At 37.8% G+C, this 24,358-nt stretch overlaps 1 pseudogene; it reads left to right on the forward strand.

Annotated features, from left to right (window-relative positions):
* LOC783699 (N-acetyllactosaminide beta-1,3-N-acetylglucosaminyltransferase 2-like) overlaps positions 1-23,915 on the forward strand; it is a 103,534-nt pseudogene extending 79,619 nt beyond the window's left edge.
* The last annotated feature ends 443 nt before the right edge of the window (positions 23,916-24,358 follow it).

Below are 24,358 nucleotides of genomic sequence, written 5' to 3' on the forward strand. Positions count from 1 at the left end.
AGCCTTCTTCACAGTCCAACTCTCACATCCATACATGACCACTGGAAAAACCATAGCCTTGACTAGATGAACCTTTGTTGGCAAAGTAATGTCTCTGCTTTTGAATATGCTGTCTAGGTTGGTCATAACTTTCCTTCCAAGGAGTAAGCATCTTTTAATTTCATGGCTGCAGTCACCATCTGCAGTGATTTTGGAGCCCAGAAAAATAAAGTCTGACACTGTTTCGACTGTTTCCCCATCTATTTCCCATGAAGTGATGGGACCAAATGCCATGATCTTCATTTTCTGAATGTTGAGCTTTAAGCCAACTTTTTCACTCTCCTCTTTCACTTTCATCAAGAGGCCCTTTAGTTCCTCTTCACTTTCTGCCGTAAGGGTGATGTCATCTGCATATCTGAGGTTATTGGTATTTCTCCTGGCAATCTTGTTTCCAGCTTGTGTTTCTTCCAGTCCAGCGTTTCTCATGATGTACTCTGCATATAAGTTAAATAAACAGGGTGACAATATACAGCCTTGACATACTCCTTTTCCTATTTGGAACCAGTCTGTCTTAAATATTGTAGTTATATTGTAAGGATTGAAAATCTGGTAGTTATTCTTTCACATTTTTTTTTTTTCCAACTTTTTCTGGGTTGCCACACCTTCCTCCAGCGGATCTTCCCAATCCAGGGATTGAACCCAGATCTCCTGAATTATATGCGGATTCTTTACCATCTGAGCTACCAGGGAAGCCACATTTTTGCTGATATTTTGATAAGAACTACAATAAACATATATTAATTTGTCAAGAATTTCCATATGTATGTTTTAATTTTCTAATGATATCAAAATACATTTATATTTATTTGACTTCTTTCTTCAGAGTCTTTTTAGTTTTAAACATAAGTACTGATTACAGCAGCAACTGATTAAATTTTGTTAAATTTATTTGTAAGTGTTCTATTTTAAGTAAAGTTGAATTTTATTTTTATCTCCACATTTTCATTACTAGTTTATAGAAATACAGTTGATTTTTTTATGTTAACCTAATTCTCAGCATTCATTTACTAGTTCTAGAGTTGATATTGATTTTTAAAACTAATTTGGGATATTCTATACAAACCATGATGCCAATTATAAATACTGTAGTTTATTTCTTCCTTTGCAATCTATATGCTTTTATTTGCTTTTCTTGCCTTATTGCACTAGCTGGGGCTTCTTAAATGTATTTTTAAATTTAGAGATGACCATTATTTAATTCATGATATAGATAATTTGTGTTGACTCCCTTGCTAGTCTTGCTAGAATTTTTTCAGTTTTATTGATCATTTCAAAGAATGAGCCTTTTTATTTTATTTATTTTCTATACTGTTTTTCCGTTTTTAATGTCATTGATTTGTGTTCTTTATTATTTTGTTTCCTTCTGCTTACTCTGAGTTCACATTGTTCTTTTTTTTTCAATATTAGTGTAAGAGCTTATATTACAGATTTAAGCACTGATTTATAAATTTAGCAATGCATTATAAATGTCTTAGCAATGTTTTAGCTGTATTCTACACACCATATTTTCATTTTAATTCTGTTTCATGCATTTTTAAAAATTTCTTCTGACCTCTATTCTTCATTGTGTATAATTTTATTAGCTTTACTTTTCTTAATATGCAGTTTAATAAAAAAAATAGGTCAGTGACTAAGTTTTAGTCACCTTCACAGATAATTTGAAACCTGGGAAAAATCATGAAAAGATTAGAGAATGACTTGAGAAAATTCATGTCTGAAGGATCCTTAGTTGATGATTTCTTACCAACCTATTCCAATTAAACAGTTGCCCTGTTTTTTTTGTTGTTGTTGTTATTGGTTGGTTGGCTTTTGGTTCCAATTCTTACCTGATGTTCTTTCTGAATTTTCTGATTCTTAATCATTTCAAAGAATGGACATTCAACTTCCCACATATTTTGTGGAAGTGCTCCCGTACCAATAATCTCTTACTAAAGTCCGTGTTTAGAGAGAAATGATTTACAATTATCAGAAACAAGACCTGATTGTGCTGATAAGGGATTTTTCTTATTTAGGCTGTGGAGTTTCTAGAAAAGTAGCATAAAAACCTTTCACCTGCTGAAACATACTACCTGTGAAATCTTAGGAAAGTTAATTAGCCTTCTCATTTTGAAACTTGGATTATTAATGCTCCCTATTTCAATGAGCTATATTGTGAGGATGAAAAAAAAGTTAACATTGCTAAAGAGCTTGGAATATTGGCTAACACCTATTAAACATTTAAAAAATATCAGAAATACATTTTTATCTTATGCTACTTATGAGAAGCCTCACCAAAAATACCAAATTTTAGAAAAAATTTGAATATAGGAGAGGGTAAAAAACTTCTAATTATTATCTTGGAAGGTGTTCTATATCAAGTCGTCAAGAAATTAAATTTCTTTCTTAGACACACATTTAAGAAACCAAGTCAGATTTGAAGGTAATCAGTAAGCCTCTTCAAGTAATCATAAGACAAGTTCAGTGAAAATAGGAAAGAGCAAACTTTACTCGTGGTGCCAAGGAAATTCCTGAGGAAGATCATAAAATGTTCCACACATCTACCCTTAGTCATCATTCAAAGCCAAACTTAAGTCTGACTTCATTCCAGACCTTTCCCACATCTCTACCTTCTTCTTGACCTTATGAAGTACAATTAATCTGGCTATTCATTATTGAATGCAAGAAATCTTTGGTGACTTTTTGTTCTCTTTGTCCTCTCTCTTCACATTTATTTATCTCTAAATTATATGTCCAATTCATTCACTTTTTAAAATCCCATTACTGCTCCTACAATTTAAGCCACCATCATTCTCACCTTGAGTTTACAATAGCTTCTTAAGTCGTCTTCCAACTCTAGACTTGACACCTCTGCCCCAATGACTTATCTCTATTTCTATCCTTTTCCAATCTGTTCTGTAGTATGCCACCAAAATAATGTCACAAAGTCCAAAACTGTCACCTTTTCTCCAAAGCTTTTTTAGAAGTCTATATCTTATTAAATAGAGTCCTTTTATGTGTCCTCTTTAGCATTTAAGAAGTTTTATTACAAACTGAAAAAAAAAAATCCAGTTTTCCTACCATTTTTGTCACATTTTAAGTACTTCCAAGCAAAGAAGTGTTTCTATTAGCATTTCTATTTGCATGCCTCGTATCTTAGCACTATTGATTGACAGAATAATATTGCTTCAAGAAAGTGAAATTGAAATTATAAGTTGCTCAGTTGTATCTGACTCTTTGAAACCCCGTGGAATTCTCCAGGCAAAAATAATGCAGTAGGTAGTCATTTCCTTCTCCAGTGAATCTTCCTTAACCCAGGCATCAAACCTGGGTCTCCTACATTGCAGGCAGATTCTTTACCATCTGAGCCATGAGGGAAGTTTACTTTAAATTAAAATAAATTTATCTCTAATTGTTATTTATCTGTGTATCATAGCTTCTTACTTTTTCTTCCTTGAGGTAGGATATCGGAACATATTTTCTCATTCTGTCCATAGCACCTAGCAAAATGCTATGTCTAAAGGCTCATTAAATTGTTGCAATGAGTTGGAAAATTTAGGAACTGGAAGAAGTACATTTTCTTTAATTTTGTCTATTTATTGTATACACATTTTTGGATTGTTCACCTAAATACACAGAACCTCACTTTCCTCATCTCTTAAATGTCAATGATGGCATTTTCTTTCCTTTCTGGGTCCATTCAGAAATAATGAATGTATGTTGTATGGGTTTGGAAAATGTTAAGAGATGAATATATTAATCACCATCAGGAGAAAAGTCTTACTAAGTATTAATATGTGAATGACTTTTTGCAGACAGGATAAGTAGGCAAGCTACTTGTCCTCTGGAAGCCCACAATCAAAAATGCACAATAAATACAGATATAATGTATTCAAAGAAATATATACTCAGGGCACCCAGAAACAAATGCCAAAACAAGATTGTGAAATTCCTGGAGCCAGGTATTAATACACAATGCATTAAGAATATTAATAAATCATATCTTGAGATAATGATTTAATCACTGTCATATCAGATAGACTTGGAGCCAATTTCTATAGACATTATAACAAAAAAAGTCAAATGAAGTTAGAATCTTGATAGGGAAAGAAACTTCAGATTCATAAACAGTCTTGGATGGGCTGCTTGAGTGGAACCAGAATGGGGTTTGTGTGTATACATGTGTATATGGATGTGTGCACTGATGGTTGGGGTGTTGATGAAGAGGGCAAAGATTTAGAACCAATTTTGGGAGAAAGCAGATTCTGTATATAATAGTGGACCATTATTGGTCTTTTAAACACACAAAATAAACCTTAAAAAAGATGTCTTTTTCATCATAGGGGACTTGAATGCAAAAGTAGCAAGTCAAGAGATACCTGAAGTAACAGGCAAGTTTGGCTTTGGAGGAGAAAATGAAGCAGGGCAAAAGCTAAGAGATTTTTACCAAGAGAACACACTGGTCATACCAAACAACCTCTTCCAACAACACAAGAGAAGACTACACATGGACATCACCAGATGGTCAATACTAAAATCAGATTGATTATATTCCTTGCAGCCAAAGATGGAGAAACTCCATACAGTCAGCAAAAACAAGACTGAGAACTGACTGTGGCTCAGATCATGAGCCCCTTTTTGCAAATTCAGAATTAAATTGAAGAAAATAGGGAAATTACAAAGTAGAAGTGAAAAATAGGTCCAAGGGATTAGATCCAATAGACAGAGTACCTGAAGACTATGGATGGAAGTTCATAACATTGTACAGGAGGCAGTGATCAAAACCATCCCCAAGAAAAAGAAATGCAAAAAGTCAAAACGGTTGCCTGAGGATGTCTTAAAAATAACTATGAAATGGAAAGAAGTGAAAAGCCAGGGAGAAAAGGAAAGATTTACCCATCTGAATGCACAGATCCAAAAAATAGCAAGGAGAGATGGGAAAGACTTCCTAAGTGATCAGTGCAAAGAAATAGAAGAAAACAATAGAATGGGAAAGACTATAGTTTTCTTCAAGAAAATTAGAGATACCAAGGGAATATCTCATGGAAAAATGGTCACAACAAAGGACAGATACAACATGAACCTAACAGAGGCAGAAGATATTAAGAAGAGGTAGAAGAACACAAAAATATACAAAAAAGACCTTTCAGTTCAGTTCAGTCGTTCAGTCGTGTCTGACTCTTTGCGACCCCATGAATTGCAGCACGCCAGGCCTCCCTGTCCATCACCAACTCCCGGAGATCACTCAGACTCATGTCCATCGAGTCAGTGATGCCATCCAGCCATCTTATCCTCTGTCTTCCCCTTCTCCTCCCGACTGCAATCCCTCCCAGCATGAGAGTCTTTTCCAATCAGTCAACTCTTCGCATGAGGAGGCCAAAGTACTGGAGTTTCAGCTTTAGCATCATTCCTTCCAAAGAAATCCCAGGGCTGATCTCCTTCAGAATGGACTGGTTGGATCTTCTTGTAGTCCAAGGGACTCTCAAGAGTCTTCTCCAACACCACAGTTCAAAAGCATCAATTCTTCAGCGCTCAGCCTTCTTCACAGTCCAACTCTCACATCCATACATGACCACTGGAAAAACCATAGCCTTGACTAGACGGACCTTTGTTGGCAATGTAATGGCTCTGCTTTTCAGTATGCTTTCTAGGTAGGTCATAACTTTCCTTCCAAGCAGTAAGCATCTTTTAATTTCATGGCTACAGCCACCATCTGCAGTGATTTTGCAGCCCCCCCAAAAAAGTCTGACACTGTTTCCACCGTTTCCCCATCTATTTGCCATGAAGTGATGGGACCAGATGCCATGATTTTCGTTTTCTGAGTGTTGGGCTTTAGGCCAACTTTTTTCACTCTCCTCTTTCACTTTCATCAAGAGGCTTTTAGTTCCTCTTCACTTTCAGCCATAAGGGTGGTGCCATCTGCATATCTGAGGCTATTGATATTTCTTCGGGCAATCTTGATTCCAGCTTGTGTTTCTTCCAGTCCAGAGTTTCTCATGATGTACTCTAAATATAAGTTAAATAAGCATGATGACAATATATAGCCTTGACGTACTCCTTTTCCTATTTGGAACCAGTCTGTTGTTCCGTGTCCAGTTCCAGCTGTTGCTTCCTGACCTGCATACAAATTTCTCAAGAGGCAGGTCAGGTGGTCTGGTATTCCCATCTCTTTCAGAATTTCCCACAGTTTATTGTGATCCACAGAGTTAAAGGATTTTGCATAATCAATAAAGCAGAAATAGATGTTTTTCTGGAAGTCTCTTGCTTTTTCAATGATCTAGTGGATGTTGACAACTTGATCTGTGGTTCCTCTGCCTTTTCTAAAACCAGCTTGAACATCAGCAAGTTCATGGTTCACGTATTGCTGAAGCCTGGCTTGGAGAATTTTGAGCATTACTTTACTAGCGTGTGAGATGAGTGCAATTGTGTGGTAGTTTGAGCATTCTTTGGCATTGCCTTTCTTTGGGATTGGGATGAAAACTGACCTTTTCCAGTCCTGTGGCCACTACTGAGTTTTCCAAATTTGCTGTCATATTGAGTGCAGCAGTTTCACAGCATCATCTTTCAGGATTTGAAATAGCTCAACTGGAATTCCATCACCTCCACTAGTGTTGTTCGTAGTGATGCTTTCTTAGGCCCACTTGACTTCACATTCTAGGATGTCTGGCTCTAGGTCAGTGATCATACCATTGTGATTATCTGGGTCGTGAAGATCTTTTTTATACAGTTCTTCTGTGTATTTTTACCACCTCTTCTTAATATCTTCTGCTTCTGTTAGGTCCATACCATTTCTGTCCTTTATCGAGCCCATTTTTGCATGAAATGTTCCCATGGTATCTCTAATTTTCCTAAAGAGATCTCTAGTCTTTCCCATTCTGTCATTTTCCTCTATTTCTTTGCATTGATCGCTGAGGAAGGCTTTCTTATCTCTTCTTGCTATTCTTTGGAACTCTGCATTCAGATGCTTATATCTTTACTTTTCTCCTTTGCTTTTCACTTCTCTTCTTATCACAGCTATTTGTAAGGCCTACCCAGACAGCCATTTTGCTTTTTTGTATTTCTTTTCCATGGGGATGGTCTTGATCCCTGTCTCCTGTACAATGTCATGGACCTCATTCCATAATTCATCAGGCACTCTATGTATCAGATCTAGGCCCTTAAATCTATTTCTCACTTCCACTGTATAATCATAAGGGATTTTATTTAGGTCATACCTGAATGGTCTAATGGTTTTCCCTAGTTTCTTCAATTTAAATCTGAATTTGGTAATAAGGTGTTCATGATCTGAACCACAGTCAGCTCCTGGTCTTGTTTTTGTTGACTGTATAGAGCTTCTCCATGTTTGGCTGCAAAGAATATAATCAATCTGATTTCGGTGTTGACCATCTGGTGATGTCCATGTATAGAGTCTTCTCTTGTGCTGTTGGCAGATGGTGTTTACTGTGACCAGTGCGTTTTCTTGGCAAAACTCTATTAGTCTTTGCCCTGCTTCATTCCGTATTCCAAGGCCAAATTTGCCTGTTACTCCAGGTGTTTCTTGACTTCCTACTTTTGCATTTCAGTCCCCTATAATGAAAAGGACATCTTTTTTGGGTGTTTGTTCTAAAAGGTGTTATAGGTCTTCATAGAACCGTTTAACTTCAGCTTATTCAGTGTTACTGGTTGGGGCATAGACTTGGATTACTCTGAGAACTTAGTGACCCAGATAACCATGATGTTGTGATCACTCACTTAGAGCCAGACATCCTAGTGTGTGAAGTCAAGTGGGCCTTAGGAAGCCTCACTATGAACAGAGCTGGTGGAGGTGATGGAATTCCACCTGAGCTATTTCAAAACCTGAAAGATGATACTGTCAAAGTGCTGCACACAATATGCTAGCAAATTTGGAAAACTCAGCAGTGTCTACAGGACTGGAAAAGGTCAGTTTTCATTCCAATCCTAGGGAAGGCAATGCCAAAGAATCTTCAGACTACCAGAGAATTGCACTCATTTCACACACTAGCAAAGTAATGCTCAAAATTTCCCAAGTGAGGCTTCAATAGTCCATGAACTGTGAACTTCCAAATGTGCAAGCTGGATTTAGATAAGGAAGAGGAACCAGAGATCAAATTGCAAATATCAGTTGAATCATAGAAAAAGCAAGAGAGTTCCAGAAAAACATATACTTCTGTTTTATTGATTACTCCAAAACCTTTGCCTGTGTGGATCACAACAAACTGTGGAAAATTCTTCAAGAGCTGGCAATACCAGACCACCTTACCTGCCTCCTTACAAACCTGTATGCAGGTCAAGAAACAACAGTTAGGACTAGACATGGAACAATGAACTGGTCCAAACTTGGGAATAGAGTATGTCAAGGCTGTATTTTGTCACCCTGCTCATTTACCTTATATGCAGAGTATATTATGTGAAATGCTGGGCTGGATGAAGCACAAACTAGAATCAAGATTTCTGGGCGAAATATCAATAATTTCAGATATGTAGACGACATCACCTTTGTAGCAGAAAGCAAAGAAGAACTAAGGAGCTTCGATGAAGGTAAAAGAGGAGAGTGAAAAAGTTAGCTTAAAATTCAATTTTCAAAAAGCTAAGATAATGGCATCGTGTCCAAATGGATGAGGAAACAATGGAAACAGTGAGATACTTTATTTTCTTGGGCTTCAAAATCACTGCAGATGGTGACTGCAGCCATGAAATCAACAGATGCTTGTTCCTTGGAAGAAAAGCTTTGACCAACCTAGATAGCATATTTGAAAGCAAAGACATTACTTTGCCAACAAAGGTCCATATAGTCAAAGTTATGATTTTTCCAGTAGTCATGAATAGATGAAAGAGTTGGACTGTAAAGAAGACTGATCCCCAAAGAATTTATGTTTTTGAATTGTGGTGTTGGAGAAGATTCTTGAGAGTCCCTTGGACTTCAAGACCAAACCAGTCAATTCTAAAGGAAATCAATCCTGAATATTCATTGGAAGGACTGATGCTGAAGCAGAAGCTCCAATACTTTGGCCACCAGATATGAAGATCTGACTCATTAGAAAAGACCCTCGTTAAGATTGACAGTAGGAGGAGAAGGGGACAACAAAAAAGGAGATGGTTGGTTGGCATCACCAACTTGATAGACCTGAGTTTGAGCATGCTCCAAGTGATGGTGAAGTACGGGGAGACCAGGCATGCTACAGTCCATGGGGTTGCAAATAGTTGGACACAACTGTGCAATTGAATGACAAAAATGACAAACTTCTTTAAGGAAAGAAGAATGCTTAGATAGGTGTTTAGTCTTGGCAGAAGAAGGTCTTTGGTAACAGTAATATCATATAAATAATTTGGGTTTGAAAAAGACTGTACAGCTGGGGTAATAGGTATTAGATCCTAGCCTCCTTTACTTAAGCTAAACAGTGTGTCTGTCATGCTAATTCAAAGCCTTAGATCAATCCCTGGCACCTTTGAGAGAATAAAGGATAATAAAGAAATTGAGTATTTTACTGAAATTATCACATAATTAATTAGTTGCTTTAAGGAAAATAATAATAAAAGGGAAGACCGAATGGTTTGATAGAACCTTCAGTTTCTGACCAGTCATGCTGGCCATGTGTCAACAAGTAGGCACCAAACTTGTTCCTATTAATCCTGGGTTTGAGATGGTTCTTAATGGTGTTCTGAGAAAAATTGAGTAAGATTATTTAGCCCCTGGCTGCAATGGGCACCTCAGGTCCAAAGTGACTGCTTTTTGAGTCTCTATTCCAGGGGGCTGGCAGGACCCCAGGCATTTCACAACTGAATCACTTTGATCCAGAGTCATTTGTTCAATCATGGTTGACAAAAGTTAACTTTCTACTGTTCGGAAAACAAATGAATCTCTTGGCTGTTTTCATAAAGATCGACGGAAACTAAAATAGCCTGAGGTTAATATTATAAATCTTTCTAAAAGAGATTTTCAGAACATATTCTTTATCCCAGCTTTGGATCAATCTCACAAAATGACTTATTTTCAAACTATAGGGAAGGAAAACAAGTTATTCTTGAAAAAGTTGAAAATATTAAGAAAGCTTTTATTTTCCTGGCTTTTTTGTTTGTTTTGTTTATCCTTTTATTTTTGAACATCAACCAAAGCAAGAACTCAAACAGAAATGTGTGATGAATATGGATTGGCCTTTTCAATAGCTTTGTGCCTATTCATCTAATCTTCACTGGTGTCCATAGATTTCTTGGATGCTCACAGTGGGTATAACTCTATGTTAGCTGGCATGAGATGTAGACTTTAAAAACTGTATGGGATAAGAAAAACAAAATATGATAAAAGAATCCAATTCTCACTCATGTAATCATAAAAACCTACTGTAAAATTGAAATTCACTGGGTATGTTGACTAGTAAACATCTTATAGTATGCATCATCCTATACATGTTAATTAAACAAGAGTAGAGTTAATAATCAAAATTAACTTTGAGCTTTGGGTTAAAGGGTATTGTGAGGGTATACAAAGGAGTCTAAATGAAAATTGAAACAGTGAGAATAATGACGAGACTTTAAAAAAGAATAAGCATTGTAGACAAATAAAGCAGACTAGTTCATAATAATTTATTCATTTTATAAAATACTAAAACATTGCCCCCTTTTCCTTTTTGTGTGTTTTATTAAAACTTGTTGACATTTCATCTTGCACTGGAAAGCTTTTGGAATCAAAATGACCTGACTTTCAGTTGTAACCGCATTACTTACTAGTATAACCAAAATGAAGGAACTTTCAAACTGTCCTTTAAATAATATGAAGCATTTTTATAGCCCTGACTGTTTACCTCCTTACACAGTTTTCAGTCTCAGTTGATTACTTGTGACTGTGTGTGTATTCAGAGATGTGTGAGAATTGTTCCTATTTCAATTTAAATTAATTTAGGGCTGAAAGTAAGGTTCAATTTCATTCTCTTTGAGGTTGGAGGACACCATAGAAGCTATAATCATCAGTTGTTTACAAATTTTTATCTTTCAGCCAGATTGTCTGGCTGGGGAACTGTACCAAGAAAGGAGTCTGGAGGGTATGTTTGTCAGCCACTATCGTCTGGCCACAAGAACTTTGTTAGGAAGATGATCCTTCATTTTTCTTAGTTTGAAAAAGAAAACTTGATCAGGAAAGCTCTTAATGAAATATATGAAATAAAGCTGCTTTTAGTGATAGTGACAAAAATAAAGAACCAGCAAAGAGATCTACTAGGAAGGTGGCTTTTATACAGAAAATGCAAATTTTAGAAAAATGTTTAAAACTGGAATAAATTTGATGTCATTTTGCATTTCTGATACAAAATGAGTTCACTGTATATATCTGTATCCATGTAAGTATGTTTGTGTGTATGCATACACATACTTATGTGTGTGCATATGTGTCAAAAAAAAAAAAACCTAACCAATATAAAAATTCAAATAAGAGGTAAAGGTTGATGAAAAGTTGTAAAGTCAATTTATGTAAAGTATAAGGACATGCATAGAAAACTCATATGTCAATGAAAATGTAATTCAAGAGAAATTCATTTTAATGTCTTTAGCCTTATATTTAGAGTCACTAAGGATATGAAGGATCCCTCATATCTATAACACATAATCACCTTTTATGGATAAATTTCCAAGACAATGATAATATCTAATTTGGAAATTAAGGAAAATTTTTCCTTTCGGCGTATCTTTGAGGGTGTGCTCTTTCTTTTTGAAAATCTCCTACATGTCTATAGTGTCTGTTATAGGATCAGCTGAATGAGTTGTTTTTTGTTTTTTAATAAAAATATCACTGACTCTAACAGAGACTGCAGAGATTGCTCTTGACCTTCCTTCAGAGCTTTGAGACCACAGTTGTCCTTAAGTTTTGATTTCCAATCTGTCTCTCTTCTGCTACTTGTTAGCCATTCTGAGCCTCAGTTTTCTCATCTGAAAAATGAGATAGTTGAGTGTAATCATCTCTAAAATCATTCTGAATATCAAAAGAGAAAAATAAAAAAAAAAAAAAAAAAAGAGAATAAGGACAAAGAGGACGTTTAGAAATACTTGAATACCTTCGCTTCATGGTCTGGTAGAGAGAGACACCATTTGTTATCCACAGACCCTGCACCGCTTAAATGTAGTGGCAAGGTAGCAAGCACAGCTCATAGCTCTGAGGCTGAATGCATGCTCATTGTTATGTAATTTTTCTTTGGTGCCAGGTGGGTGCAGTGTTTGCCAGGAATTAATACTTAGTAATACAACAGTGCACACCCAGACAAAGAGCTTGGTTGGGATATCTTTGTTCAGCAGACAATTAAAATGCATTTGTGAACGTGAAAGTGTTAGTTGCTCAGTCCTGTCTGACTCTTTGTGACTCCATGGACTGTAGAATTTTTTTGTACTGAGTGATGAAAACCTTCCCCAAATGTTAGGCACTGCAGCAAAACACAATGTGTGATTGTACTTTCCAGGTAATAATGTAAATGCAATTCCTCTGTACATGTTGCTTATTATAGAACAAAGTTATTGACATTTACAAAAAAAAGGGAAAAGTTTGAGAAGAACATTTCATCAAGTTTCCAAATGTTCAAATGCTGAATATATTTCAATTTTTTTTTTTTTACTCCAAATGGAGTTAGAGATTTATGAAACTATATGATATAAAAGGAAAGTACATAGGACTGATAATTTGAGAAGTGTTTCTGATCTTCGACATGGGCAATCACTCTCTTTTTACAGAATAGGAACTTTTAGTTCATTTCAAAATGGCTTTTGTAAAAGCAAGGTCTTGCAAAATCCAAGGGCCAAGATGGTTCTTTGACCATGTATCTTATTTCCTTTGTCAACTTTACTCCTGGGACACAAGAATGCTTCTCTCCATGTCTTACAGCTAGTGAAAACAGAAGAAAGAACCGTGCCTCTGATGCATGAGTCATCCTGTTAGCAGTAAATTATGTTTCCTTCACTGTATACTTGAGTCATTATATTCAATGTTGGCTTGCATGAATGTGAAGTTGCTTCAGTTGTGTCTGACTCATTGCGACCATATGGACTTAGCCTGCCAGGCTTCTCTGTGGAAGGGACAGAGCTAGATTACTGGAGTGGGTTGCCATGCCCTCATCCACGGGATCTTCCTGACCCAGGGATCGAACCACATCCCTTACATCTCCTGCATTGGCAGGCGGGTTCTTTACCACTAGTGCCACTTGGGAAGCCCCAGTGTTGGCTGAAGATGTGTTTTAGGGCTTTCTTGTCTATTGCAGCCTGAAAGCAAAAGGGTTTTGAAGAAAGTTTTCTTGGACCTACAAAGCAAATGCTTCCAACATGATTTGTTTGTCAGAAGACTGTACCCTTTGTTCAATGCTTGACAAATTGTCTCAGTCTCAGCCACACTTTGTTTTCCTCAGAGCAAACAGCTCTGCAGCATCATTTGTGATAGAAATCACTGTGTGCTCACCCAAGCCAGATCATCTCTCATCCAGAAGGAGAAAATCAATTTTAATTCTTCAAAGAAGAGCAGCAAGTGGTATTTGTTATTTATATTTAAAGAAGAGTTATTAAGCATATTTTTTTTCTCTCCACCTACAGGCTTAAACAGGAAATGTACAGGAAAAAAAAAATAGATGTGGGTAGATTAGATGTAAGGCTAATTTAGCTATAAAGCCGAGTACTAGATAAATGTCTTTGACATTCTGAGAATAATCTTAAACTCAGAGTTGAAAATAAAGGGAAATTCTATCTGAAAACCCACTTTTTTTTCCCCTTAAACTGGCAAATTCAGCAAGTCAGACCACTGCACTCAGATCTGGATTTAGTTTACATTTTTATGTGACAAAGTTTAGCTTTCACACAGAGGGAAATTTTTTACATGATGGAATGTCACTTTCAGCAATGAAAATTCATGTATGTTACAATATAGTTACATTCAGATACAGAAAATAGTCTGGAGTAGGCATTCAATATTTGTTTGAATGAATTATTGCACAATGCATGTTCTAGGGAATGTAGGAACTTGGTGCCTTATTTTATGTTGAAAGCATTATATATTATTTTTCAGCTTTAGTTAACCTTCCATTCTTGATCTTACCTATTTTATTTCTTAGAGAGGCTATTTAACTCATCATCTATTGAACATGTGATAATAAGTTCACTTCAGTTCAGTCACTCAGTCATGTCAGACTCTTCATGACCTCATGGACTGCAGCATGCCAAGCTTCCCTGTCCAAAACCAACTCCCAGTGCTTATTTAAACTCATGTCCATTGAGTTGGTGACGCCATCCAACCATCTCATCTTCTGTCATCCCCTTCTCCTCCCACCTTCAATCTTTCCCAGGATCAGGGTCTTTTCAAATGAGTTAGTTCCTCACATTAAGTGGCCAAAGTTATTGGGGTTTCAGCCTCAGCATCAGTTTTTACAATGAATATTCAGGACCTATTTCCTTTTGGATGGACTGGTTGGAGCTCCTTGCTGTCCAAGGGACTCTCAAGAGTCTTCTCCAACACCACAGTTCAAAAGCATCAAATCTTTGGCGCTCAAGTTTCTTTTTAGAGTCCAACTTTCACATCCATACCTGACTAATGGAAAAGCCATAGCTTTGACTTAATGGACCTTTGTTGGCAAAGTAATGTCTCTGTTTTTAAAATGCTTTCTAGGTTGGTCATAACTTTGCTTCCAAGGAACAAGCGTCTTTTAATTTCAAGGCTGGAGTCACCATCTGCAGTGATTCTGGAGCCCTCAAAAATAAAGTCTGTCACTGTTTCCATTGTTTCCCCATCTATTTGCCGTAAAATGATGGGACCAGATGCCATGATCTTGGTTTTCTGAATATTGAGTTTTAAGCCAACTTTTTCACTCTCTTCTTTCACTTTCATCAAGGGGTTCTTTAGTTCTTTGTTTTATGCCATAAGTGTGGTGTCATCTGCATATCTGAGATTATTGGTATTTCTCCCAGCGATCTTGATTCCAGTTTGTGCTTCATCTGGTCCATCATTTCTCATGATGTACTGTTCATATAACTTAAATAAACAAGGTGACAATATACAACCACAACATACTCCTTTCTGGATTTGGAACCAGTCTGTTTTTCCATGTCTAGTCCTAACTGTTGCTTCTTGACCTGCATACAGATATCTCAGGAGGCAGGTCAGGTGGTCTGGTATTCCCATTTCTTTAAGAATTTTCCACAATTTGCTGTGGTCCACACAGTCAAAGACTTTGGCATAGTCAATAAAGCAGAAGTAGAAGTTTTTCTGGAACTCTCACGCTTCTTCAATGATCCAATGGATGTTGGTGATTTTATCTCTGGTTCTGCTGCCTTTCCTAAATCCAGCTTGAACATCTGGAGGTTCATGGTTCACATGCTGTTGAAGCCTGGCTTGGATAATTTTGAGGATTACTTTGCTAGCTTGTGAGATGAGTACAATTGTGAGGTAGTTTGAGCATTCTTTGGCATTTCCTTTCTTCAATATTGGAATGAAAACTGACCTTTTCCAGCTCTATGGCCACTGCTGAGTTTTCCAAATTTGCTGGTATATTAAGTGCAGCACTTTCACAGCATCATGTTTTAGGATTTGAAATAGCTCAACTGGAATTCCATCACCTCCACTAGCTTTGTTTGTAGTGATGCTTCCTAAGGTCCACTTGACTTGGCATTCCAGGATATCTGCTTCTAGGTGAGTGATCATACCATCATCATTATCTAGGTCATGAAGATTTTTTTGTACAGTTCTTCTGTGTATTCTTGCCACCTCTTCTTAATAACTTCTCTTTCTGTTAGGTCCATAATATTTCTGTCCTTTATTGGGCCCATCTTTGCGTGCAATATTCCATTTGTACCTTTAATTTTCTTCTCTAATTTTCTTAAAGAAATCTTTAGTCTTTCCCATTCTATTGTCTTCCTCTATTTTTTTGCACTGATCACTGAGGAAGGCTTTTTTATCTCTCTTTGCTATTCTTTGGAACTCTGCATTCAGATGGGTATGTCTTTTCTTTACTCCTTTGCCTTTCGCTTTTCTTCCTTTCACAGCTACTTGTAAGGCCTCCTCAGACAACCATTTTGCCTTTTTGAATTTCTTTTTCTTGGGGATGGTCTTGATCACTGCCTCCTGTACACTGTCATGAACCTCTGTCCATAATCAGATCTAATCCCATGAATCTATTTGTCACTTCCACTGTATAATTATAAGGGCTTTGGCTTATGCCATACTTTAATGGACTAGTGGTTTTCCCTACTTTCTTCAGTTTGAGTCTGATTTGGCAATAAGGAGTTCATGATCTGAGCCACAGTCAGCTCCCAGTCTTGTTTTTGATGATAATATAGAGTTTTGCCATCTTTGGCTGCAAAGAATATAATTAATCTGATTTCAGTGTTGACTATCTGGTGATGTCCATGTGTAGAGTCCTCTCCTGTGTTGTTAGAAGAGGGTGTTTGCTATGACCAGTGTGTTCTCTTGGCAAAACTCTATTAGCCTTTGTCCTGCTTCTTTCAGTACTCCAAGGCCAAACTTGCCTATTAGTCCAGGTATTTCTTGACTTCTGCTTCTGCATTCCAGTCCCCTATAATGAAGAGGACATCTTTTTGGGGTGTTAATTCTGGAAGATGTTTTGGTCCTCATAGAATTGTTCAACATCAACTTCTTCAGCATTACTGGTCGGGGCATAGACTTGGTTTACTGTGATATTGAATAGTTTGCCTTGGAAATGAACAGAGGTCATTCTGTCAGTTTTGAGATTGCACCCAAGTACTGCATTTTGGGTTCTTCTGTTGACTATGAAGGCTACCCCATTTCTTCTAAGTGATTCTTGCCCACAGTAGCAAATATAATGGTCATCTGAATTAAATTCACCCACTTCGGTCCATTTTAGTTCACTGATTCCTAGAATGTCAATGTTCACTGTTGCCATCTCTTGTTTGACCACTGCCGATTCACCTTGATTCATGGACCTAACATTCTAGGTTCCTATGCAATATTGCTCTTTACAGCATCAGACCTTGCTTCTATCACCAGTCACATCTACAACTGGGTGTTGTTTTTGCTTTGGCTCCATCTCTTCATTTTTTCTAGAGTTATTTCTCGACTGATCTCCAGTAGCATATTGGGCACCTACTGACCTGAGGAGTTCCTCCTTCAGTGTCCTATCGTTTTGCTTCTTCATACTGTTCACGGGGTTCTTAATGCAAGAATACTGAATTGGTTTGCCATTCCCTTCTCCAGTGGACCACGTTTTGTCAGAAGTCTCCACCATGACCTGTCTGTCTTGGGTGGCCCTACATGACATGGGTCATAGTTTCATTGAGTTAGACAAAACTGTGGTCCATGTGATCAGATTGGTTACTTTTCTGTGATTGTGGTTTTCTTTCTGTCTTCCCTCTGTTGGAGAAGTATAAGAGGCTTATGGAAGGTTCCTGTTGGGAGAGACTGACTGAGGGGGTATTGAGTCTTGTTCTGATGGGCGGGGTCATGCATAGTAAATCTTTAATCCACTTTTCTGTTGACAGGGGGGGTTGTTTTCCCTCCCTGTTATTTGACCTGAAGCCAAACTATTGTGGAGGTAGTGAAGATAATGGTGAGCTCCTTCAGAAAGATACAGTCCCATGAATGAACCGCTGTACTCAGTGCCCCCAACCCTGCAACAGGCCTACACCGAACCACACCTCTGCCACGGACTCCTGGACTGCTCCTTTCTCCTGGGTCCTGGTGTGCAGAAGGTTTTGTTTGTCCCCTCCAAGAGTCTGTTTCCCAGTCCTGTGTAAGTTCTGGTCACTTTATGATGGGGTTAATGGCAACCTCCTCCAAGAGGGCTTATGCCATACCCAGGTCTACTGCACCCAGAACCCCTGCCCCTGCAGCAGGCCACTGCTGACCCATACCTCCACATGAGACATTCAAGCACAGTACTGAGAAGAGTCCCCAGCAAGACAGTAGGAGCAACAGTGGTGGCTGTAGGGTGCTAGAAAGACTTTGAGGACATACCCCATGTCCAAGGGCAAAGGAGAAGCCCCAGCAAAATGGTAGGAATGGTGAAAATGTGTTTAGAATCAAACCCCATAACTTCTAGAGACACTCAGAGTACTCAAACAAACCTTGTGCGAACCAGATCCCAGAGACCCCACAGAGACTGAGATGTTGTAATACATACAAATTTTTTTTAAAGTACTTACATAGTTAAAAGTACTAACAAAATTATGCCTCTGTTCTGTGACCAGGCATTCTCTGAACTTTCCCAGAAACATGATGAGAGCTTTAGATAAATGTGTTCTGTTGGTTTCAAGAGGTAGAATGCATGAAAAACAAACAATGTAACAACTTACAGAATAGTATAAAGATATCTATAAGTGATAAGAGAGAAATGAGAGTGGATCAATAATTAGACAGATTTTGATGTTGGACACCTAAAATGTACTTGACTTGTAGTAAGAGTATAAATAATATTTTTTTAAAAGAGTAGATATTTAGATAAATACATTGATAGACACAATGCATTAGGACACAATTTAGTGTCAGAGCTAAAATTGGAGTCTAAGCTTAGAGACTTTCTGCCTCTGCAACCTAGGACAAGTGATCTTGGCCTTTAGTAGTTCATTAACTATTTCTCTAAATATACATTCAGCATCTCCTATGAACATACTTCTTACCCATATGCTTACTGGGTTTCTGAAGAAATGCCCCAGTTTAGTTGGGGAGATAGAAACTAAACACATTAAACTTGTGAGATTCAACATGGTCTCCAGTTCAGTTTAGTTCAGTCGCTCAGTCGTGTCCGAATCTTTGCGACCCCATGAATCGCAGACGCCAGGCCTCCCTGTCCATCACCAACTCCTGGAGTTCACTCAGACTCATGTCCATCGAGTCAGTGATGCCATCCAGCCATCTCATCCTCTGTCATCCCCTTCTCCTCCTGTCCCCAATCCCTCCCAGCATCAGAGTCTTTTCCAATGAGTTAACTCTTTGCATGAGGTGGTCAAAGTACTGGAGTTTCAGCTTTAGCATCATTCCTTCCAAGGAATTCCCAGGGCTGATCTCCTTCAGAATGGACTGGTTAGATCTCCTTGCAGTCCAAGTAACTCTCAAGAGTCTTCTCCAACACCACAGTTCAAAAGCATCAATTCTTCAGCACTCAGCCTTCTTCACAGTGCAACTTTCACATCCAAACATGACCACTGGAAAAACCATAGCCTTGACTGGATGGACCTTTGTTGGCAAAGTAATGTCTCTGCTTTTCAATATGCTATCTAGGTTGGTCATAACTTTCCTTCCAAGGAGTAAGCGTCTTTTAATTTCATGTCTGCAGTCACCATCTGCAGTGATTTTGGAGCCCCAAAAGATAAAGTCTGACACTGTTTCCCCATCTATTTGCCATGAAGCGGTGGGACCGGATGCCATGATCTTCATTTTCTGAATGTTGAGCTTTAAGCCAACTTTTTCACTCTCCACTTTCACTTTCATCAAGAGGCTTTTAGTTCCTCTTCACTTTCTGCCATAAGGGTGGTGTCATCTGCATATCTGAGGTTATTGATATTTCTCCTGGCAATCTTGATTCCAGCTTGTGCTTCTTCCAGCCCAGCGTTTCTCATGATGTACTCTGCATGTAAGTTAAATAAGCAGGGTGACAATATATAGCCTTGACTTACTCCTTTTCTTATTTGGAACCAGTCTGCTGTTCCATGTCCATTTCTAACTGTTGCTTCCTGACCTGTATATGGGTTTTTCAAGAGGCAGGTCAGGTGGTCTGGTATTCCCATCTCTTTCAGAATTTTCCACAGTTTATTGTGATCCATACAGTCAAAGGCTTTGGCATAATCAATAAAGCAGAAATAGATGTTTTTCTGGAACTCTCTTGATTTTTCCATGATCCAGCAGATGTTGGCAATTTGATGTCTGGTTCCCCTGCCTTTTCTAAAACCAGGTTGAACATCTGTAAGTTCACGGTTCATGTATTGCTGAAGCCTGGCTTGGAGAATTTTGAGCATTACTTTACTAGCATGTGAGATGAGAGCAATTGTGTGGTAGTTTGAGCATTCTTTGGCATTTACTTTCTTTGGGATTGGAATGAAAACTGACCTATCCCAGTCCTGTGGCCACTGCTGAGTTTTCCAAATTTGCTGGCATATTGAGTGCAGCACTTTCACAGCATCATCTTTCAGGGTTTGAAATAGCTCAACTGGAATTCCATCACCTCCAATAGCTTTGTTCATAGTGATGCTTTCTAAGGCCCACTTGACTTCACACTCCAGGATGTCTGGCTCTAGGTGAGTAAGCACACCATCGTGATTATCTTGGTCGTGAAGCTCCTTTTTGTACAGTTCTTCTGTGTATTCTTGCCATCTCTTCTTAATATCTTCTGCTTCTGTTAGGTCCATTTCTGTCCTTATCGAGCCCGTTTTTGCATGAAATATTCCCTTGGTATCTCTAACTTTCCTGAAGAGATCTCTAGTCTTTCCCATTCTGTTGTGTGCCTCTATTTCTTTGCATTGATCACTGAGGAAGTCTTTCTTATCTCTTCTTGCTATTCTTTGGAACTCTGCATTCAGATGCTTATATCTTTCCTTTTCTCCTTTGCTTTTCACTTCTTTTCTTTACACAGCTATTTGTAAGGCCTCCTCAGACAGCCATTTTGCTTTTTTGCATTTCTTTCCCATGGGGATGATCCTGAAACCTGTCTCCTGTACAGTGTCATGAACCTCTGTCCATAGTTCATCAGGCACTCTATGTATCAGATCTAGTTCCATAAATCTATTTCTCACTTCCACTGTATAAGCATAAGGGATTGATTTAGGTCATACCTGAATGGTCTAGTGGTTTTCCCTAGTTTCTTCAATTTCAGTCTGAATTTGGCAATAAGAAGTTCATGATCTGAGCCACAGTCAGCTCCTGGTCTTGTTTTTGTTGACTGTATAGAGCTCTCCATCTTTGGCTGCAAAGAATATAATCAATCTGATTTCAGTTTTGACTATCTGGTGATGTCCATGTGTAGAGTCTTCTCTTGTGTTGTTGGAAGAGGGTGTTTGGTGTCCAAAACCTCCCAAATGATTTATGTTTAAATTTCAGTGGGGCACAAATTAGGATGGGGAAAAATTGCATCTTTCTCTTCATTAGCATCTAACTGAAATTTATTTTTTCCTTCAATTGTGAATGTAGGCTACAAACCACAGTATTATTAACAGTTCCGCAGGCAGTCCACAGTAGATACCACAGACATTTTCACATTACATTACTTTCGCCATAGATACCTTGAGATTTCTCTCAAAATTATACTAGTTATTAGAATTGTTGTTTAGTTTTGTTCTGTGTGAGACAATCATGCAATACACAGTTCTCATCACAAATTTAGATTTTATAATATATTGTGACTGTATTTTAATGTAATTGGTTTCTTGTATATAATCTTATATATCTTGTTTTATCACTTAAAATTATCATTCTGAAAATGAATCCCAGCCTTTATCCAGCTGCTAACCAAATTCATGCCAGAGAAAGGTTAAGAATCTCAAGAATAAAGAGATGATTTGGAGGGGAAAGGAACATGATTATTGTCTAATGATTGAATTATATTATGCAAATGAATGTGTATGCTGGGTAGCTCCAGATAGAAACAAGTCTTCCTGAATTTAGGAGGAAAAAAAAATGGTACCCTGTGAGTGTTAGGCAACCTAAAACTACTGGAATAGATAGCATAATTGGTAATGTGCTCTGGCAAAGGGATATTCAGGTTAATTTGGTTATGTACTCCTTAAAAAATGCTTTAAGTTGGCTTTTAAATTTTTTAAATTATAAATATGAGAATATAATTTCTGTGTCCTGTAAATAATAATATTTTAAATAAAACTATTAAAGATTTACGGTAGCTACAAAGGTAATTTAATATCCAGCAGTGTCTATTTAATATGCTTTACAAATTAGTTGGAAACTAATTACTAATAGTTCATAGTTGGAAACTTTGTATCCATTCTTTAACTTTTTAAAATAATATTTCTGTTCCTTTTCCCTTGCAGAATTGTATTTTAATAAATAGCCCATGTAATATTATTGAGTGATATTTTATTGATCAACTTAAAATATTATTGAAACAAATTATGTACATAAATTGAATTTTAAAAGTATTTATTTAACCAAAGAGCTCTAAGTGTTAAAATAATACTTATGGAACATGTTATAATGATAATTATTAGGCCCTGATAAAAGGCAAAAATGTAATATATATTTTTTCATATTAAGATGTGTATTTTATTTACATTATTATGCTGGAGTAATAGAACTTTCTAAAAATACTGTTATACACACTTTTTATATATTTTTCTTTTTTCTGTAATTATCTCTGTTGCTGTCATTCAAAGTGTCTGATGTATATTTCCCATGGTTGCTGTAACAAGTTAACACAAAATAGTTTGTTTAAAACACAGATTTATTCTCTTGTAGTTCTGGAAGTCAGAAGTCCAGAATTAGTTTTACTGAGCTGAAATTAAGTCATCAGCATGGCTGCATGCTCTCTAGAGGCCCTGGGGGACAACCTGTTCCTAGGTTGTCCCAGCTTCTGGTGACTGCCAGTGTTCACTTTGCTATATAAATATAATATAATTTTTGATAAATAATTTTTTGTTAAAAAGTAATGCACTATTTGAAATTCATCATTTAATGAGATGGTTGGAGGCATGGGCTGAATGGTTTGAAATGATGATCACATCTTCCCTCCCATCCTGCAAATCCTCTGCAGTGTGATTTTGTAGTTCATCCCATTAAGAGGAGGAGTCTAATCTCCTCTCCATTCATATAGACTGCCTCTGTGATTTGCATTGACCATCGAATGCAGTGAAGTATATGCAACTTCCAGGGCTAAATATTGAAAGGGTTTGAGACTTCTATTACTGCCGTTTTCAAATATTCCATCACCAAGTTAGGAAGCCCCAATTAGACTACTGAATTACTAGGAAACTATGAAACAAAGGTCCTGAAACTAGATAAGAGGGTGAGCCCAACCTTCCCTAGTGTCTATGTTGAGCCCTACCTAGCCAACCCATAAGCTGAATATAGCACCATGAATGAGCTCAGGCAAGACAGGAAGAATGACGACATACAAATGATAATGTGATGAATTATTACTGGTTTAAACCAGTAGGTTTGGGTATATAGTTTGCTAGATGGCATTCAGTTCAGTTCAGTTCAGTCGCTCAGTGGTGTCCGACTCTTTTCGACCCCACGAATTGCAGCACTCCAGGCGATTCAGGAATCTTGGGGTAAAGAAACCAATGTGGGGAACCAAACGGTGGTGCGAGTCTCCTTACTGGGCCAGACCCCCGCAGAGGACAACCGTCCTGGCCTTTCAGATATGCTGAAATTTGAGAATGAGAAGCACCAAGACATTCTTTTGTGGAACTACAGAGATACATTCTTCAACTTGTCTCTGAAAGAAGTACTCTTTCTCAGGTGGGTGAGCACTTCCTGCCCAAATGCCGAGTTTGTGTCCAAGGGCGATGATGATGTTTTTGTGAACACCCATCATCTCCTGAATTACTTGAATAGCTTATCCGGGAACAAAGCCAAAGATATGTTTATTGGTGACGTGATTCATAATGCTGGACCTCACAGGGATAAGAAACTCAAATATTACATCCCGGAAGTTGTTTACACTGGAGTCTACCCACCTTATGCAGGAGGAGGCGGATTCCTCTAGTCCAGCCACCTGGTCCTGAGACTGTACAATGTGACTGACCGGGTCATTCTCTACCCTATCGATGATGTTTATATTGGAATGTGCCTTCAGAAACTCAGCCTCGCTCCAGAGAGACACGAAGGCTTCAGGACATTTAATATAGAAGAGAAAAGCAGGAGTAACATTTGTTACTATGTAGATGTGATGTTGGTACGTAGTAGAAAACCTCAAGAGATGATTGATATTTGGTCTCAGTTGCAGAGTGCTCATTTAAAATGCTGAATTATGTGTAAACTACATTTTATGTAGAAATGTATCTAAAATAGTTCTCATTTGTGTTCTCTTTCATTAGACGTCATTTCTATGTAAAACCGTCAAAATTGCCTTTATAGGTCATGTCCATTTGATGGCCTCTAAACCCTTCAGTTCAGACGGTAAATCGTCTGCCTGCAATGCAGGAGACCTGGGTTCGATCCCTGGGTCAGGAAGATCCCCTGGAGAAGGAAACGGCAACTCACTCCAGAATTCTTGCCTGGAGAATCCTATGGACAGAGGAGACTGGGGGGCTATAGTCCAAAGGGTCACATGGGTCGGACACAACTGAGAGCCTTCACTCACTCACTCAGGCCTCCCTATCCATCACCAACTCCCAGAGTTCACTCAAACTGACATCCACCGAGTCGGTGATGTCATCCAGCCATCTCATCATCAGTCGTCCCATTCTC

Source organism: Bos taurus, chromosome 24, assembly GCF_002263795.3.
Source record: "Bos taurus isolate L1 Dominette 01449 registration number 42190680 breed Hereford chromosome 24, ARS-UCD2.0, whole genome shotgun sequence".
In the NCBI taxonomy this organism is placed as follows: domain Eukaryota; kingdom Metazoa; phylum Chordata; class Mammalia; order Artiodactyla; family Bovidae; genus Bos; species Bos taurus.